We start from the raw sequence: 16,848 nt of genomic DNA, 5'->3' as shown, positions 1-16,848 counted from the left end.
TCTGGAGGACTGGAAAGGAAGGAAAAAGCCAGAATAAGAAGGTGAGGGAGGATAGGTACACGCTGGCAGCTACAGGTGATGCGAGGCGAGCGGGAAGCTTGGTGGTGGATGAAGTGAGAACTGGGAGATGATATATGGATAGGTAAAGGGCTGAGGAAGGAATCTGATGAGAGTGGACCATGGGGAAAAGGGGAAGGAGGAGGGGTACCAGAGAGAGGTGAAAAGGTAATAGGCAGGTGAGGAAAAGGGAAGGGGGAAAAAGGGGATCCAAGAAGGCAAGGGGTCAGAAATTACTGTACATTAGATAAATCAATGTTCATGCCATCAGGTTGGAGGCTACCCAAATAGTTGTTGTCTATCCAACTTTCGAGTGGCCTCATCATGGCAGTAGAGGAGGCTATTGAAAAACATGTCCGAATGAGAAGGGGGAGTGGAATTAAAATGGTTGGCCACCAGAAAATTTTGCCTGTTGCAGATGGAGCAAAGAAGTTTCTTACAGCCATCCTGCAATCTACATCGATGTCACCAATGTAGAGGATCCTGCACTGAGAGCATCAGATAGAGTAGCAGACATCCCACCTCTCCCGGAAGTTCCGGGAGTCTCCTGCAAATTGATGGAGCTACGTCCCTGAAATGAGATTTTGCAGGGTGGGATGTCTGCAGTAGATGACCCCAACAGTCATGCAGGTGAAGTGTTACCCTACCTGGATAGGATGACCCCGAAAGACTTGCAGTCTGTCAGGTTTGTGTGGTTTGATTTATGTTAATCAGTAGGGTACTAAGTATCAGGGATAGAGAGAAGTCACTATGAAGTTTATTTATATGAGCGAGGAGGAGATCGTTGTCATCATCTGTGAGGTTTAGTTTATGAAATTTGTGTCAATAACTGGGAATTACAGAATCATGAGAGATGGGCTGGCCAAAATTAATTGGAAGGAAACAGTAGCAGGGATGATGGCACAGCAGCAATGGCTGGAGTTTCTGGGAGTAAATTGGAAGATGCAGGATAGATACATTGCAAGGGAGAGGAGGTATTCTATACTTTATACTTTATTCTAAAGGCAGGATGGCACAACTATGGCTGACAGGAGGTCAAAGCCAACATAAAAGCCAAAGAGAGGGCATATAATAGAACAAAAATTAGTGGGAAGTTAGAGGATTGGGAAACTTTTGAAAACCAACAGAAAGCAACTAAACATGTCAAAAAGGAGGAAAGGATGGAATATGAAGTTAAGCTATCCAATAATATTAAAAAAGATACCAAATGTTTCTTCAGATATATAAAGTGTAAAAGAGAGGCAAGAGTAGATATGACACTGCTGGAAAATGACACTGGAGAGGTAGTAATGGGGGGACAAGGAAATGGCGGAAGAACTGAATAAGTAATTTGCAACAGTTTTCACTGTGGAAGTTACAAACAGTATGCTGAAAGTTCAAAAGTATCAGGGGCAGAGGTGAGTAAAGTTGCCATTACTAGGGAGAAACTGCTTGGGAAAATGAAAGGTCTGAGGATAGATAAGTCACATGAACTAGATGGTCACAAGCATCAGAGTTCTGGAAGAGGTCGTGAAGAGATCGTGAAGGCATTTCAAGAACCAATGGATTCTGCATTTTTCCAGAGGACTGCAAACTTGGAAATGTCATTCCACTCTTCAAGAAGGGAGAGAGACAGAAGAAAGTAAATTATAGGCTAATGAGTGAGACCTCAGTGGTTGGGAAGATGTTGCAATCTATTATTAAGGATGAAGTTTCGCAGTACTTAGAGACACATGATAAAATAGGCCAAAGTCTGCATGGTTTCTGAAGAGGAAATCTTGCCAGACAAATCTATTGAAATTGTTTTTGCGGGAAAAAAAGGTTGGCTAGACAAAGTAAAGAAAGTGGATGTTGTTTAATTGGATTTTCAGAAGGTCTTTGACAAAGTGCTGCACGAGGCAGCTGAAAACAGGTAACAGCTCATGGTATTACAGGAAGGATACTAGCATGGATAGAAGATTGGCTAGCTGACTGACAGGAGCAAAGGATGAGAATAAGTTGGTTTTTTTTCTAGTTTGCTGCTGGTACTACTGGTGTTGCGTTGTGGTTGGTGTGGGACCGCTTCTTTCACATTGTATGGCAGTAACTTGGATGACAGAATTGATAACTTTGTGGCCTAGTTTGACTCTAAAGATAGGCAGAGGGGCAGGTAGTGTTGAGGAAGCAGGGAATCTGCAAAACAACTTAAGATAGATTAGGAGAATGGGAAAATAAATGGTAGATGGAATTGTATGGTCATGCACTTTGGTAGAAAGAATAAAAGCATAGACTGTTTTTTAAATGGTGAAAAAAGATTCAGCAATCAAAGGTGCAAAGGGACCTCTGAGTCTCCTTGCAGAGTTCCCTAAAAGTTAACTCGGTGGTAAGGAAGGCAAATGCAATGTTAGCATTCATTTCAAGAGCACTGGAGCATCAAAGCAAGGATGTAATGCTGAGGCTTTATAAGATGTTGGTTAGACCACAGAGTATTGTAAGCAGTTTGGGCATCTAACCTAACAAAGGATATGCTGGTATTGGAGAGGGTCCAGAGGAATTTCACGAGAATGATTCTGGGGATGAAGGAACTAACATATGGGGAGCATTCGATGACTCTGGTCCTGTACTCACTGGAGTTTAGAACAATAAAGGGGTAGAATCTCATTGAAACATATAGAATACTAAAAGGCCTGGATAATATAGATGTTGAGAGGATGTTTACTATCAGTAGTGCAACTTTAATTGGACTGCCAACTGCCAGTAAAAGACAGAAGATGTTTGCTATAGTGGGCAAGTCTACCACCAGAGGGCACAGCCTCAGAATTGAAGGTTGGTCCCTGACAGCAGAGATGATGAGGAATTTCTTTAGCCAGAGAGTAGTAAATCTGTGGAGTTCATTACTGCAGACAGTTGTAGAGGCAAGTTACTGGGTATATTTAAGCAGAGGTTGAGGTTCTTGATTAATAAGGATGTCAATGGTTATGAGGAGAAGGCAGGAGGATGGAGTTGAGAGGGATAATAAATCAGACATGAAGAAAAGCAGTGAGGAGTCAATGGGCCGAATGACATTCTGATCCTCTGTCTTATGATCAAATTTGAGTTGACGCAAAAGGCATATTCCACTGTGTTTCCATATAGACGTGATTAACAAAGCTAAGCTTTTAGGGCCTGAACTTGCAGATTTGAGTATTCATTGGCACTAGAGTTAATCAGAATTTCCTGAGCATGAGAATTTGGCCCCGCAGTTATAATGCAGTGCATAGATGCAGGTCTGCTGATTGATGTTTACAAGCGGAGCATGGGGCTTGGTAGGAAACTGCCCACAAGGCAGGCATTTATACCTTGGCATGGAAAAGGAGAAGTATTCTGTTCTGGTTCACTACAGTAGCGTACGGGCAAATATGTATAACACGATGAGAGCAGAAGACCGACTACCATTTGGTTGAGGGCCGCTGAAACATCCTGTTCACAACAAGCAAGAGAGTAAATGATTGGTTCACTGATTTGCTTGACATTCTATTGTCAGAGGACATTGCTTCTGCTAACCTCTCGCCAGAAAATTTTAGGCGGACTGCGGATCTCATCAGGCAGGATATCACAGTGCCTCACCTCTCTTTGAACCCTCAGTTAGCATTTAAATGTGATCACTCCACATATGTATTTAATCTACTAACACATCCGTCCAGGTGATTAACAACCAAAGCATCAGGGAGCTTTTTTTTTTAGTTAAGTTTTAATCTGAGAAATAAGGTTAAGTGGTACTATGACCAGAGGCCATAGCTTAATGCTGAAAGGTGAAAAGTTTAAGGGGAACATGGGGGAAATTTCTTCACTCAGAGGATTGGAAGAGTGTGGAAGGAGCTGTGAGCACAAGTGGTCCATGTGACCTCTATTTCAATGTTTAAGAGAAGTTTGGATAGGTATATTGATAGTGGGGAACGGGAGGGCTATCGTCAAGGTGCAGGTCGTTGGAAGTAGGCAGTTTAAATGTCATAGACTAGCTGGGCTGAAGGGCCTGTTTTGATGCTGTACTTCTCGAAAAAATACTGATAAACTGATGGAAGAAGATTACATGGAATTATAAGGAAACAGTCGGAATCTTCCCCCCCACCACCCCAATGTAAAAGTGTCAAATATCATAGGGCATAACTTTAAAGTGAGACTGGGAATATTTAAAGATTAGAAGGGCAAGTTTTTTTTGGAATGAGTGGTGGATTCCTGGAACACATTGCCCCGGGGTGGTGGTGGAAGCAGTTACAATAGGGGTGCTTAGTAGACAGACACATGAATATGCATGGTTACAGGAATATGGGTACAGGCAGAAGAGATTAGTTTAATTTTGCATCATGTTCAGCTCATTCATCTTATGCCAGATAGCCTGTTCCTGGGATGTACTTGTCCATCACAAATAAGGGCTCTTGGCACCAGCTTGGAAAGGCAGGAAGACACAGATACAAATTATTACTTAAAGCTGTGTTTATTAGGACAGAAAAGAGTAAGCATTAAAATACTTGTCCAGGTATACAAGAGTCTCTCTCACTGCAGCACACCTCCCGTTATGCCAGTCCATGGTGTAGTTCATGAGCAGCCTGTTGGTGAAACCCTGAAAAACTACCCCCAAGTTCTCAGTCTGCACTACTTTATACCCTTTCCACTGACACAAAATGCTGCAGAAATGAACCGATACATTAGCACTAGCTCAAAACCCCAAACCAGAACCAATCACCACTTGTCATCACTCTTCATGAGTCCCACCCCTGTACTGACCTAGCTTTCATGCCCCCACGGTTGTATTTCCACTGTACTGTATAATCAAAACTCCTGCAGTCACTTCTGATGCCATGGTGGAGAGACATTTGACGAGCATTAAATTTTTTACCTTCACAATACAGCACAGTTTTGTTTGCAAGCATTGAAAGCTTATATTAAAATAAGAAGCCATCCAGCAAATGGATTTATCAATAAATAAACTGCCCTCTGATGCTGTACAAGTGCACAACACACCAGCCAATAAACAATTACCACAGGGCTTGCTGCTGCATGACTTTAATTCGGATGAACTCCAATATATCCTGCAGTATATGTCAGGCCTTGAGTAGTTAACATCAGTGATAGGTTTGTCCCACATTTTGTAGCCTGGGGAAAAATACATACACAGGACAACAAATTCTTGTTTGAGTCTTTAATTTCTTTATCTGCTTTGGATGTTTTAATGCAGGAAGAGGGTATCAAAAGAAAAAATGACAAAATGAATTTTAAAAATACACAATTCCTGCTGGTACAATCTCAGCTTAATTTTGGTCCACACTATTGTCACATATGCAGTATGAAAATAAATAAAACAAAATATACAAAACTAATATCTGTGTACATACATCTACTGATGCTTCTGGACACCTCTTCAGTAATGTTCCTGGAATCATCGGGGGTTTCGGGTCTTTCAACATCATACAACCTCCTCCAAGTGATCCAGCCAGGGCTGATCAGACCCCAGCTTGTGTCCAGATGGCTAGCTACTTATGATTCCATGGCTCCCCTCTTTTGAGCCACAGCCATCTTGAGGCCCTCTCTGCCGCATCTGCTCTCCTCTTCCTCTCTCCCTCGATGCCCAAAATACTGAAGGCTCTAACTAAAGAATGGGCTATGAATCCCCTACAACCAACCTCCACTGGGAGGCACCTCGCTCTCCATCCAGCCTGCTGACAGTTGCTGACCAGTGCTGCGTTCTTGGAGAGCTTCCCTTCAAAGGCCTCTTCCAAGCTATCTTCCCATGGGACTGTCAGCTCCAGCAGCACCACTTGCTTAGTCGACTCAGACACTAGGACAATGTCTGGTCGTAGGGTGGTGGCTGCGATATGGTTGGGGAACTTCAGCTTCCCTTCAAGGTCTACCAACAGCTGCCAGTCCCTTGCAGAGGTCAGAATGCCTGCAGATGTTCTTTGATAGTGAATATGATAGTGGCAATTCTAAAACAAAATGCAAACAACATTAGAATCCCACCAACCCTGTACCTTATACACAACATCAAAAATATGGATAAATACATCTAACTTCAACTAAGATATACTCACTATGGCACACATGTGCTTAACTTCCAAACACAGAGTTAAAAATACACGTGGATTAAGATGTTAACTGTCCTGTGCTATCATCAGTGGAATCATCAGTTGATCTGCCACCTGTCTTCAGGAGTTTCGGCCCGCTTATGATCAAGACTCCCTCGAGGTGGTGGGCCAGCAGTGCTAAAGCACCACCTCCCACTGGTGAGCTTAAGAACTTGGCATCTGCCTCTATCAGGTTTGTTGGTCACTTCCATCCAACAGATAGTCTGCTCTTCAGGTGTCCATGCAACTACTGAAGGGTTTGCAAGATATGTATACACTGTCTGACTATCTGCCCCTCTGGACATACTTGGTCCACACCCATGCTGATCCTTTCTCTGCTGCCTCAGCTACAGCCCTGCTGGTTGACTTGATCTCTCTTCTTGTGAAGCCAAGGTTATGCAGCTACTTCTGGAAAGTGAATGCAATAAACCCACGGCAGCCTACTTCGAATGGATAGCATGAGATCTTCCACCCTCCGTCTCTGCACTCTGATCTTAATTCTGCATACTTGGTTAACTTGCGCTCATGGGCTTCATCGATGTTGTCTTCCCAGGGGACTGTGAGTTCACCAATAACCACATCTCTACTGGTGTCAGACCATGCGATTATATCTGGACACAATGTGGTGAAAGCTATTTGCTCTGGGAAACTGCCTTTCCTGTCCAGGTCGGCCTTGACACACCAATCATTGGCTGAAGAAAGTATGCTTGATCGTGAGCCTGCGCTGTACACCCTTGACTTGGAGCCTTCTTTCACAAATGACGTGGTGTTCTGTGCAGCATGGGGCATGAGGTAAGTTGAGCTGCAGTACTCTCTGCACAACCGCTTCTTTTACAACTTTGAGAACATTGTTATGTCTCCAAGTGTACATGCCACTGGAAAGATTGACTGCATGCACTCAAGATATGTTGAAGTGTTCCCTTCTCACCACAAGCAGCACACCTGTCTGTCTTATCTTCATACCAGGTGCTGAGGCTGGCAGGTGTTGGGAGCAGATCGTACGCTGCTCTGCATAGAAAAGAGATGCGGAGCGGTTCCATCTGCCACAGAACTTTCCAAGATAGATGTCGTTTTTCAACACTTTCCCATCTGGTCCAAACCCCTTGTTTGGCCAGGCCAGCTGTTTTAGCTAACCTCTTCTCCTCTTCTACCTCTTGTATTTCTTGTGTTACAAGCTCACGGCGCTCCTTACCTGTAGAAGATGACCACCACTTGTAGGTTGTCCATCCAAGTCCCTGGCGGCCTAGCTGGATAGCCCCAACCATCTCCTTGTGCATAATAGGCTAGACCCTGAAATGAGCTCTCCTCGCTCACATGTCGATCTGTGTCTCTACCAGAGGCCCTTAGGTTCAGACCCAGGGAATAACTGTCAAACACAGTTTACTTTAAAGTACATACTGCTTATTAGCAAGCTTGCATTCTCAGTTGGCAACACAGAGTCCCTGCTCACCGAGTTTGAGAAAATGTGCAGCCAAATGAGCCCAGAACTCTGCATGGAGCTACTGTTATACATTGTTTCCCCATACCGATAAGGGAGAAGCTTTCCCATGCAAAAAAAAACGACTTTGTTCACACATTATTCTCACCAAACGACTTGTCAAACTGCCAATTAGTCTGTTAGGTTCTAGCCCTTTTACTTCTGCATGTAATTCCTCAACTCACGCTACGTAAATAGAAATTAACACATTCACATTACTCCGTTACATTCACACTCAGTCATGAAACAATAAAGAAAGACAAAAGTAAACTTTTACAATATATTGCCTTGGAGTTTAAATCTCTAAAAAGACTAACCTACTAAGCTGATAAAGAACCCCAGAGCCATGCGATCCAGCACCAACGCATCCACATGTAAAACATGTAAAATTACCGATATTCTAGATTTACAAACGTATGAACAAATTTGCAATGATATTATCAAATATTATTCACATTTCCTCAGCGTAAGACTAGCTTTGATGTCCTTTCTAGAACCTTGCAACTCTTCTTTCTACTCCACACGTGCATAATAATGCCACTGTTTTCTCTTAAAGGCTATTTTAACATTACCATGGTGAATACATATGTGCACTTAAATAATAAAAAAATGATATTTAATGGTCACCTGTTTACATTCTCCCATGCATACAGGTAAGCATCCTCGATTACTTGCTCACTGCAAAGGTACTTTTAACCTCTTTGGCTGCCTCTCTGAATAGAACTGAACTTAGTAAACACAAAACACTCTGCAGATGCTGGGGTCAAAGCAACACTCAAAACACACTGGAGGAACTCAGCAGGTTGGGCAGCATCTGTGGTAACGATCAGTCAACATTTCGGGCCGGAATCCTTCAACAGGACTGAAGAGGGAAGGGGCACAGGCCCTATAAAGAAGGTGGGAGGAGGGTGGTAAGGAGAAGGCAGGTAGGAGCCAGGTGAAAAAACAGTAAGGGGAATGATAAAGGGGTGGGGGAGGGGATAGGTCGGAAAGGTGAAGAAGGAATAGGGGAAAGCACAATGAGTGGTAGAAGGAGGCAGAACCATGAGGGAGGTGATAGGCAGCAGGGGGAGGGGGCAGAGTGAAATTCGGGTGAGGCGTGGGGAGGGAATTACCGGAAGTTGGAGAATTCAATGTTCATACCAAGGGGCTGGAGACTACCCAGATGGTATATGAGGTGTTGCTCCTCTAATCTGAGCTTAGCCTCATCATGGCAGTAGAGGAGGCCATGTATGGACATATCCAAATGGGAACGTGAAGCAGAGCTGAAGTGGATGGCAACTGGGAGATCCTGTCTGTTGTGGCAGACGGAGTGGAGGTGCTCGACGAAGTGGACCCCCAATCTGCGTCGGGTCGCACTGGTGTAGAGGAGGATGCACCGGGAGCAGCGGATGCAATAGATGACCCCAACAGACTCACAAGTGAAGTGTTGCCTCACCTGGAAGGACTGTTTGGGGCCCTGAATGGTGGCAATAGAGCAGGCGTAGTGCTTACGCATAGAGAGATAAGTGCCAGGTGGGAGATCTGTGGGGAGGGACGTGTGGACCAGGAAGTTGCTGAGGGAATGATCCCTGCGGAAAGTGGAGAGAGAAAGATATGCTTAATGGTGGGATCCTGTTGAAGGTGGCTGAAGTTGCGGAGGATAATGTGCTGAATCTGGGGGCTGGTGGGGTGGTAGGTGAGGACATTGGTGCTGCTTCCTGCACCCATGCTGAGCTCGACAATTTCATCGACTTTACTTCAAACTTCCACCCAGCCCTCAAATTCACTTGGTCCATCTCGGACACTTCTCTCCCCTTTCTCAATCTCTTGGTCTCCATCTCTGGAGACAGACTGTCCACTGACATCTTCTATCAGCCCACTGACTCTTAAAACCACATCGACTGTACCTCTTCCCACCCTGCCACATGTAAAAATGCCATTCCCTATTCCCAGTTCCTCTGTCTCCACCACATCTGCTCCCAGGATGAGGCTTTCCATTCCAGGACATCTCAAATGACCTCTTTCTTTAAGGATCACGGTTTCCCTTCTGCCGTCATCAATGATGCGCTTACCCACACCTCCTCCATTTCCCGCGTAAGTGCTACACCTGTCCCTACACCTCCTCGCTTGCCAACATTCAGTGCCCCAAACAGTCCTTCCAGCTGAGGCAGCACTTCACTTGTGAGTCTGTTGGGGTCATCTATTGCATCCGGTGCTCCCGGTGTGGCCTCCTCTACATCGGTGAAAGCCGATGCAGATTGGGGGACTGCTTCGTCGAGCACCTCCGTTCCGTCCGCCACAACAGACAGGATCTCCCAGTAGCCACTCACTTCAACTCTGCTTCACATTCCCATTCGGATATGTCCATACATGGCCTCCTCTGCTGCCATGATGAGGCTAAACTCAGATTAGAGGAGCAACACCTCATATACCGTCTGGGTAGTCTCCAGCCCCTTGGTATGAACATTGAATTCTTCAACTTCCGGTAATTCCCTCCCCACTCCCCCATTTCAGTTTCACTCTGCCCCCTCCCCCAGCTGCCTATCACCGCCCTCATGGTTCTGCCTCCTTCTACTTCTCATTGTGCTTTCCCCTATTCCTTCTTCACCTTTCCTGCCTATCCCCACTGTGCTTCCCCACCCCTTTATCTTTCCCCTTGCTGTTTTTTCACCTGGCTCCTACTTCCTTCTCCTTCCCACCCTCCCCCCACCTTCATTATATGGCCTCTGCCCCTTCCCTCTTCAGCCCTGACGCAGGGTTCCGGCCCGAATCGTTGACTGTTCATTTCCACGGATGCTGCCCGACCTGCTGAGTTCCTCCAGTGTGTTGTGAGAACTGAACATAGACTGGCCAGTATCTGTGACACTGCTGCAGGACTTACGGAAGCCACATCTAAAACTGACCTTGGCTCGTGGTGGGTTGGAGTCCTGTCCGGCTTTTACTCTTTACTCCTGCGGTGTGCTGCAACAGGGAGACTACCAACATCTGACCCTGTATCAGCTGTCACAAGCACTATGGTCTCAGTTCCAGACGGTTTGTGGTCAAGGCTAGGGTCGTGATTATGTACACCCTCTTGATAGGCCCTCCCTCCAAAAGTACCACCGTGTACATGTTGTCCAGTACCTCTACCACCCTGTCAACAGTTGATTTCCAAGAATCCGGTATCTTACTACAGCCTAACGGTCTGTTCCAGTGCATTTACATCAATCTTAGGACAATGAATTTTGTCTGCCTGTAAGGCAATGCGTTCTGCAGCCTTTATTTTTTTGCTGTGGCATGAGCTTCACTCAGTTGGTTCTGGTGTTTGGCTAACCAGTCATATTTCCTGGTTACAGACTGTTCTTGACCCAGCAGAGCATCCACTGGCAAGTGGGGATCAACACTGAACAGTAGGTAGCAAGGGAGATATCTGGTGGTTACGTGTGGCGTCACATTATACGCATACACCAACTTGGATAGATGCTTTGGTCACCTGTGTTTGTTTTGCAGAGACAATGTACACGACAAATCGTGCATCACCCTGTTGAAACGCTCACATTGAGCTTTGCCAGTAGGATGATGGGGTGTAATATGACATTTCTTTACCCCGTGCAGTTAGCAAAGCTCAGCTATGACCTCACTTTTGAAGTTATGGCCCTGGTCACACTGCAACCTCTCAGGGACACCGTGCTTCATAAACCATTCCCTCAAGAACACCTTTGCTGTGGTACCACCTTTTGACCTGAGTTGGGAATGCTTGGGTGAATTTTGTAAAGATATCTGTGACTACTAAGACATTCTCACGCCTGTCAGCTGCCAGCTCAGGCAAAATGAAATCTACAGCGACAACTTCGAGCGGCCTAGAAGCAAGAAATAATTTCATGGGGTGGGCAGATCTTAGGGTGTGGCATTTTAGTTAACTCACAACGCGGACAATTTTTGATTCACCATGCCACATCCTTGTGCATGCCCACCTAAAAACATATACTTCTCAACATTGCAAGGCACGCTCTATGCGTTGATTGCCCATGGAGTCATGTACATACCTTAACACTTTACTCCTCAAGCTGGTAGGTAGCAGAAGCTGATAACGCTCCACATGCTTCTCATCCTCAACTACACAATACTCCCCAATGCTTCAACAGAGATAAAACTGGTTTAGGCAGAACTCTACCTTCCTTGCCATCCAGCTTTTTTTTTGTCCCATAGTTTCTAAAGACACTCAACACAGGGTCTTGCTGCTGAAAAGTGTGCAAGTCCCCATTGGAGTAACCAGGGAAAGTTGAGGTGCTTCCATGCATCAGCCCACTTAACATCACTAGTATCAGCTTTAAGAGTTCGAATTTCCTTAATCTTACAGCTTTTAAGACCAGCTGTAACCAGTGGCGGGTCAAGAGCAGTGCCATGATTCAGAGGACTACAGGTGGCCACAGACCTGTGTGACGAGAATACACATAAATTAAGATGTTTGCTGGCCTGGGCTAGCACCAGTGGCATCAGCAGTTGGTCTGCCACCTGTCCTCAGGGGAGGGGGAGATAAGGAACACAATGAGGCAGCATTTGGAGATGTTAATGAAGGAGCCATCAGTCTGGGTATTGTCAAGATCGGCTCCCCCTTTGAACCCTGAACTGTTTGAAGTGATGGACAGGCGATCTGGAGCTGTGTAATGAAGGGACGGGAGAGAGAGCTGTCTAGAGTGGCTCCCCTTTTGAACCCTGAACTGTTTGAAGTGATGGACAGGCGATACCCCAGCAGGAGGATAAAAAGGGACAGGTTCGCTGAGGCAACCCACACGACACCACGAGGTAACGAGACCCTGGAAGCGGTGCGCTCCCCCCCCCCCCACCGCAAGTGGCGGGAGTCGTTTGGAAGGCTGGTTGCGGAACCAAGCCTTAGACGCACAGGGTGGAAAGGTACGATCAGCGGGAACCCGGTGTGTGTCTGCCCTTGCCTGGGGTGCCAGGTTCACTGCAGAGGATCGACCGCATCTGGAGGAGGGGTCACAGTCGGTGACCTCAGGTGACATCACAAAGGACTCGCCCGAAAGCTGCTTGTGAGCAATATCGCAGGTCTGTGTGTGGAAGCCGTTTTGAATGATCATTTGTTCTTGTCTCTCTCTCCTTCCCCCCACATTGTCCATCGCCATGGCAACGATTACTGCGAACTGAACTAAATTGAACTGGACTTTGTGTCACTTTGAAATTGGTCATTTACCCCTAGACAACGATAGAGCTTGATTGATCCTGTTATCTTAATTCTCTGCACGTGTGTTTATCATTGCTGAACTGTTGAATTTATTATCCTTTCGATTACTGTGTTGCTTGTTTCTTTAATAAAAGTTTCTTAGATCTAGTAATCCAGACTCCAACTGAGTGATCCATTTCTGCTGGTTTGGCAACCCAGTTACGGGATACGTAACACCTGTCAAACTCAACATCCTCTGAGATAGGCTCAGGCTCCCCCACAAATGGCTGCCCAGAGACAGCATCAGCCAGGGTATTGCTCCAACCTGGAGGATACTGAACATCAAAGTCAAACACTGACAGCTGTGAGATCCATCTCTGCTCAATTGCTCCCAACTTCACAGTTTACAAGTGGGATAATGGATTATTATCAGTAATTTTGGTGAATTTGGAACCCAATAAGTAGACAAGAAACTTCTCTACTGTAGCCCACTTAAGTGCAAGCAGCTCTAATTCCATGCTGCTCCAATTCCTTTCATTCTTTTCAGCATTTTGCAATCGTCAGCTTGCAGATGCAATAACCCTCTTTGTCTCTCCCTGTTGTTGGTATAAACAGCTCCTAGTCAGTACTGCTTGCATCAGTCTCCACTACGAAAGGCTGTGTGAAATTGGCAAAGCCAAAGATAGGCGAACTGGTCAGTTTCTCTTTGAGCAAGTCAAAGGCTGTTTGACAATCTTACGTCCAAGACTGCTTCAACAGCTGGTTTATTTTACTAAGACTCCCTGCACTAAGACACGTTCACTACATCATGCAGTGGACCTGCAATCTTTAAGAATCCCTGAGTGAACCATGTATAACAACTACAAAAGCCAAGAAATGATCTTAAGTCTTTGACTGTAGATTGGCTGGCCATTGCTCAACAGGCAAGTCTTTCTCGGGATCTGTACCTATCCCTTAGGCTGATATCTGGTGTCCTAAGAACTTAAACCCTGACTGCAGAAAATGACATTTTTCCCATTTCACCTTCAGACCAGTCTCCTTGAGGTGCGGAAGCACAGTGTCAAGCCTCTCCAAGCGTTCTTGTAAAGTCTGCAAATACACCAGAATATCATCTAGATACACTAGCATAATTTAGAAGACTAAGTCATTTATAGGTGCCTGCATGAGTCTTTGGAAAGTCGTCAGCCCTTTGCGACCCCAAATGGCATGCGAAGATATTTATAAAGACCAAATGGGGTCAAAAAAGCAGTCTTATGCCTATCACGCTCCTCTACTGCTGTTTGGTGGTAACCACTCATGAGGTCTATCACTGAGAAAAACTGCACTCCCCACAGAGTATCAAAACTCTTGTTCAGTCTCCGATAATCTACACACAGTCGTATGCTACCATCAGCTTTCCAAACCAACACTACAGGTGAGGCATATGCACTATTGCTCTTCTGAATCACACCCTCCAACAACTTTGAGATGTGCTTTTTCACTTCACCGTACTGATTGGGCAGAATGCAATAGTATGGCTGTGAAACAGGCTCATCAATTCATTAACTGAATTTCATGATTGACTTTGTCAGTATACCCAAGCTCTACATCTTCAACTGCAAAGAAATCTAGGTTCTTAACCAGTAAAACTCTTAGATGAGCTTGTTGTTCTTCAGTACTCCTAATTTTGAGTCTGTCTAGAATTAACTTTGACAGAGTTACTACTCTCCTCCTTTACATCAACTATCACTTGTTCAATGCCAGCTGAGATTGACTGAAATCTTACAGCACATTAGTGATCACGATCTACACATTCTACCTTTGACAGTATACAAAACTGCGTCCTAAGTGAAAGCCATACATCCTCTCAAGAGTGGTTTAAAACCTGTACTGGCACTACGAGAGTCAACGAGCATGGGAATAACTACAAGACCATCTGGTAGAGGGGTGTTAAGTGGCTCAAGTAACATCTTATGGTCAGTATCAGCATCTCTACTGGCCTCCCTAGTCACAATGGTAACTACAGATTCAGCAGGTATGTGCTCAGTATCTTTTCCCGATACTCGGACTACAGCTTTCTTTTTGGTAGAGTGCATCTATACTTTCTGGAAAGCATCCCTCCAATCAGAATCCAACATTCTTTCTAAGGTTGTGTCAAATTCAGCATAAGCAAGTTGTCTACATTGGCTTATAATATTCATGCCTACAATGCATGGGACAGGTTGTTCAGTGCCAACAAGATCTCTGAACACTAGAAAGCCACAATTTTGTATCTTCATGCCCATCACTTGAACCTCTCACTCTAGATATCCAAGATAAGGAAAATCAAGACTGTTAGCAGCTGTTAACCTAAGCCAGCCAACAGTGGACAACATATCCTCATCCTCTCCATTCAGGTGTTCTCAAAAGAACTACTCAGTCATGATGCTCACTTGACTACCTGTGTTTAACAGACAACGGACAGTGACACCTGATACCTTAAGCTCAACGACAGGACATGTTCCTATGGCACGTTGCAGCAAATGATCACGGTATGGCTGTACATTATCTGAGTGTATGAGATTCTTCCAAATCCGACTAACAGCAACCTGAGGACTGGAGGAGCTCTTGCTCTTCACTTCTGTGGGAAATTCTTGGCCATGTGCCCTCCTACCTGACACTTGAAACATATTGGTTGCCCATCCTTTCTGAACCTAGGCTGTAATTTGGGTGTACTGCAAGATCTTTCACTGCTTGAGTCAACTCACTAATGGCTTTGCCCTGGTCTGGAATTACTTTAAGGACATCAACTAGAGTGACAGAGCTTTGATTCCTGAGCTTTGAGAGTTGAGCACTGTGCCTGGCTACTGCTACACTTTGGCTTTACAGTCTTTGCATTTCCTGAGGACTCTTCTAAAAACCACAGATGAACCTCCTCTCGTACTTCTATCATCGATAACTCAGGGTTGTTACACACAAATTCTAAGGAAAGGGTCTCTGCTGCCCTCTCTAAATTTATCTCTGAGCACCACCCTCTTATTGGCCACAGCATCAGGGGAACGCTTCAGTAGCAAGTTAAGAGCTTGGGCTGGGGCATGTGAGAACTCTCTTATGTCTTCACTCTCACATTGTTTGTGCCTATAAAAGCTATGCAACAGCTGGGGTGTACTATGGTTGTCACTAAAAGCTTCCCTGAGATAGGTGAACAAGTCATCAGCCTGGTCTTCCTCAGCATCGCTGTGTATATGTGCTTCTTCTAGAGCTGCACCCCTGAGCAGTGACATAGCAAAACCATACTGAACCTGGTCAGACTGATTTCTAGCAGGAAGCTCCCATTTGACTTCAATAAATTCATCAACAAATCTCCCATCTTTCTCAACATTCCCCATAAATACAGAAAAGTGTCTTTCCCTTGGAACATATACATAGGACCTTGGCTTAATTTATCTATAGTTGCCATTGCTTCCTCATGTCGACTGCACAACTCTCTAATTTGTTCATTCAAATCAGGTTCAGTTTGCCTATCCTTTGCATGTAATATTATGAAAATTCAGGTCTTTAAAGTCTCTACAACAAACCTGGTGAAGGGGTTGCTGACATCTCTTGTAGAAAACACAATGGCAATGGCAGCAGTTGCTCAGGATGACCATCTCCGTTCTGCACCCTGACATCAGTCCCAGATGTCCCAGCCTGACTTAAAGGCTCTAACACCATCTCTGTGGGATAACAGGCTCTCCTTCCATCTCTTGGGACCAGCTGACCTGTCCTTCACCACTACCATCTTGTGTATTGTATATTGTACTGCAGTAAAAAATATCAAAAACCCTGTAAACTAGCTTGGAGTTACCTGGGGAAAAATACACACACAGGACAACAAATACTTTTTTTGGGTCTATAAATGCTTTATCTGTTTTACATGTTTTCATGCATAACACGGCTATCAAAATAAAACAACAAAATGAATTGTTTTAAAAAAACAGTTCCTGCTTGTACAATCTCAGCTTAATTGGTCCACAGCATTGTCACGTATGAATAAATATTTAAAAAAATATACAAAACTAATTCAGAGGTGGCAATTCTTAAAAAAAATACAAACAACATTAGAACACCACTAACCCTGTACCTTATACACAACATCAAAAATATGAATA

General features: G+C 44.8%; 1 protein-coding gene across 1 annotated transcript in view; it reads left to right on the top strand.

Annotated features, from left to right (window-relative positions):
- Positions 1-16,848, top strand: part of LOC134353273 (zinc finger protein 665-like) — a 73,462-nt gene that overhangs the window by 10,613 nt on the left and 46,001 nt on the right. The window lies entirely within an intron of this gene.

The sequence above is a fragment of the Mobula hypostoma genome, chromosome 10 (genome assembly GCF_963921235.1).
Source record: "Mobula hypostoma chromosome 10, sMobHyp1.1, whole genome shotgun sequence".
Lineage (NCBI taxonomy): Eukaryota > Metazoa > Chordata > Chondrichthyes > Myliobatiformes > Myliobatidae > Mobula > Mobula hypostoma.
Note: the sequence above shows the minus strand (reverse complement) of the source record. Positions and strands in the feature narration are given on the sequence as shown.